This window comes from Chiloscyllium punctatum, chromosome 39 (genome assembly GCF_047496795.1).
Source record: "Chiloscyllium punctatum isolate Juve2018m chromosome 39, sChiPun1.3, whole genome shotgun sequence".
Classification (NCBI taxonomy): Eukaryota; Metazoa; Chordata; class Chondrichthyes; order Orectolobiformes; family Hemiscylliidae; genus Chiloscyllium; species Chiloscyllium punctatum.
Genome location: NC_092777.1, coordinates 32,935,648 through 32,939,865, shown reverse-complemented (window position 1 = coordinate 32,939,865; position 4,218 = coordinate 32,935,648).

The following is a 4,218-nucleotide window of genomic DNA, read 5'->3' as shown; positions in this document are numbered from 1 at the left end:
AGCGATTGGACACCAGGTTCTGCTGCATGGACCAGGCTAATATACATCAATGTTGCTATTCCTATTTTAAAGCATCTTAATTGCTCTGTTTGCTTAGGGATTGGTGTCGAAGAGACCTCACGCTCATGTCCTTGAAATTTACTCACTCTGATCTGGGCCCCATATTCTCTCTCCTGGATGTCTTTAAGATTTCTCCATGATCCAGGTGTCATACTCTCTCTCCCAGGTTTCCTCAAGTTTTCTCAGATGCTGATCCAAGAATATATACCATTGGGAGTATACAGGATATGTGATAGTTTACCAAGGTGAAAAGAAGATACTTTTGAAGAAGTACTGAAGGCCTTTGATAATGACTTCAATCTCAGATCAAATAAAATTCTTGAAAGAGAAAGATTTAATAGGGTTTAGTATACAAGGCAATATATTAATAACCTCTACAGAATAGCAGAGATTTGTGGCTTTGGTGATTTGAAGTCAGAATTCATAAGAAGAATAATTATTGTCAGAATTGTTGATGAGGCTTTGTCAAATTTATTACAGTCCAAGGACAAGCTGACACTACAGAAAGTCATTCAGCTGGTGAACAAAGAAGAAGTTCAGAAGCAACATGAATCAATCAGAAAGGGAACAGATTGGCCACAGGAGATCAGCAGAGTATATTCACTTCCTTTGATATAAAATCACAATAATGCAAGTGAGAAATAAGTGCAACAAGTAGGACAGATACCAAACAATAAAAGTCTTACATCAGTTCTGGGCAAAGGCAGTGCCCAGCTGTTAAAAGTATATGTTTTGTCTGTAACAGTAGGTCACTTTCAGAAAATGTCAAGTAGGACAAAGTCAAAGAAAAGCAAGAAGCAAATCATTATCCACAAAGAGGTTAATGAGATAGGTCAATCTATAACAGAAAGAGGGCCTAATTTGTTCTAGGAGAAATTTGGCAAGAGGAAACTCACGTCAATGGCCATGTCACAAATTTGTGTGACTAAAGTCAGAATTGAATCAGACACTCAGATGACTTGGAAGAGAGGTTTGAGCAAAGAATTTCATTTCCTTATCTTCCCAGGAAGAATCTGCAGTAACAATGACAGAGTTTGTGCCAAGCAAAAAGCAATCCTCAAATCGTAGAATTGAGGAAAAAGAACATGTTGATTTCACCAATAATGTATGGTGAAAGTGAGTGTGTCTAAGTCAGTCGACAGGTGAAGTAAAAAGGTTTACATATTTCAGCACAGATCTTCCAGCAGCTTGAGAACTAAAATCTGCTGACAGATTCAAGATGTGCCTATAACACCATAGAAACCACCAATGAGAAGGGCCAACTGATGCCCAAAAAGGGGGCTAAAAAGAAGAAACTTGCTTCTTCAACAGAGCAGCTTTCCTCTGCAAAGGAAATCCATGGGATTAAAGGTCCTCAAGTTTCAGGTATTGCACTGTCAGGGCAGCATTCAAAGTCAAAAGCCTTCAACCAAGAATCCTACACACCTGCCAAGTCCAAAGCGAATGCATTCTGGGAGAATGTGAAACATCTAAACCACCTGAGTTTGTGAAGTCATAGACCTGGGGAGTGATGGGGCAGTGTTAAATATACACAAATATGTTCTTGGGAAAAAAAAACTTGCAGGGAGCTGCTGTATAAGGATCTGAACGAGTCCATAATGATGGTTGTCTTAAGACCACCCGTTGTAGTAGACTTGTAAATGGCACGGTGGCTCAGCGGTTAACACTGCTACCTCACAGCGCCAGGGGCCCGGGTTTGAGTCCAGCCTCAGGCGACTCTGTGTTGGAGTTTTCACATTCTTCCTGTGTCCTCGTGGGTTTCCTCCGGGTGCTCCGGTTTCCTCCCATGATCCAAAGCTGTGTAAGTTAGGTTGATTAGCTATGCTAAATTGCCCGTAGTGTTCAGGATGTGCAGGTGCATTTGTCAGAGGTAAATATAGGATAATACGGTAGGGGAATAGTTCTGGGTGGGTTACTCTTCAGAGGGTCGGTATGAATATATATTCATGTGTTTAAGTTTCCTTGGATTGGTGATGCCATTTCCCGTGGTGATATCATACAGACAACAAGCAAAACTAAGGTAATTTACAAAATACCTTGCAAGAACTGTAACAAACACTACATTGGACAAACAGGCAGAAAACTAACCACCAGATTACATCAACATCAACTAGCCACAAAAAGACTCATGACCCACTTTCACTAGTACTTTTACATACAGAAGAGGAAGGTCACCACTTTGACTGAGAGAACACAACCATCCTAGGAGAAGCCAAACAGAGGCACACACAGGAATTCCTGGAAGCATGACATTCCATCTGGAACTCTATCAACAAACACATTGACTTTGATCCCATTTACCACCCCCTGAGAAAAAGAACCAGAAATGACATCCCCACAGGAAATGATGTCACCAACCCAAGGAAACCTCAACACATAAGTAAAAAGCTGGCCATTCTACCAGTGCTTCACTGGAGGCTCACTGAAGATGTTACCTAATATGGGGACAAAACGTCTGAAAACAAACCTTCCAGCTCAACGAGCAAACTTAGATCTGATCTCAGCAATTGGTTACTGAAGGAGTCCTCAAACTGGTTCACCAGCCAACATGTTATACCTCTCTTTTTCACAAATATGAACTCTAGGACTACATTGGATTTTACAGTATTTTATTGTAACTATGTGAATCTTGCTCAGTTTTGTTCATTTTTCTCTTCATGGTTAAATTGGAAAAGTCAGAAAACAATATTCTGTATGCCTACCTCTACTTATTTTGTATCATATTCATTTGCTCATTTTCTCTCTTTCTCTTGTCTCTCCATTTCTACTTATATTTTATTTCTCTACTTTATTTTCATGCAAATGAAGCATTTGCAGAACCAAAGCACGGTGACTGTGTGGCAGTCTATCAATGCTGTCATAGACAAGTGCATCAAGTATATTGGAAAGAATTAAGTCAGTTATGTTTTTCCTCATGTTGCTTCCCTCACCAAGTACTGCAAACTTAGTTTAGTATCTGTGTCCTTTAGGATTTGTCCAGCTGAGGCAGTAATAGTGTCATTGTGCCATTTTTGGTGAGGAACACTGAGATTTCCCAGCCAGAGTTCATTCTGTGCCTCTGGCACACTCAGTGCTTCTTTCTATTGGTGTTCAACATGGAGCACTGATTCAGCAGCCTCAGGGAGTGAGGCTGGGGTTGCGAGTGGGGGCAGAAGGTTATAATCTTTACATTTAATGTTTTTGTTTAACTTGGTGCAATGTAATCTCATGGGGTCAAAATCAAAGTTATGGACTCCCATGGCAACCCTTTGACTATATACCATTGTGCTACCCTCTGGTGGGTGTGAATTGTTGGTGGGACAGGACATACTCAGATTGTGATATCTGGGACATTGTAAGGTGTGATTATTGAGAATGTCTCTGTTAAACTGTTGCTTGCTTGGTCTATGGGTCAGCTCTCCCAACTATGGCACAAGCCTTTAATGTGAATAAGGTGGATTTTGCAGGCTTGGCAAGGCTGTTGTTTCTAGATGCTAGTTCAATGCTGGATGCTCTGTCCAGTTTCATTTCTTCCTGACTTTAAGCGTTGAATGGCTCATTCAGCCCAGTTCAGACTGAACCTGTCAGCCCAATTCCAGGCAATGAGGCCATTTGGAATCGTGGGTTGTTTCTCCATGAAAAAAGTTTGAGTGGGGCTGAACAAAAAATGCCTGACCTAGAGCCCAGGGTAAAGCCTGCTGGAAATTCAAGCTGCACGCATCGCAACTCTGCAAAACTATTCAGCATTTCTACTGAAGGAAACCAAACCCTTAAGGCATAAAGAACATCAGAATGATGACAAACAAATTTCTCACCAGGAATTGGACCTTTACCCTTTTGACCAGAGAATGACATCATGCATTTTGGATTAGCCATCACCAAACTTGACATTGCCATAGGTCTTGAGCACATGTAGGCCAAGGTAGTTAAGAACATCAGTGAACCAGGTGAGTTTTTACAATAGTAATTTCATAGTCACTATTAGACTAGCTTTTAATTCCAACCCATGAGCCCAAAGCATCAGCCTGGATTACTAGGCCCTAGATATTACCATTGAATGAAAGGATAAGTGGGTTAGAAGGGGTGCATGGAATCAATATTTGGGGTTTCAAGGGGGAGGGAAGTTCAGACAAAATTACCAAACATTGATTTAAGACTGTGAAAGGGTAAACAAAAGAG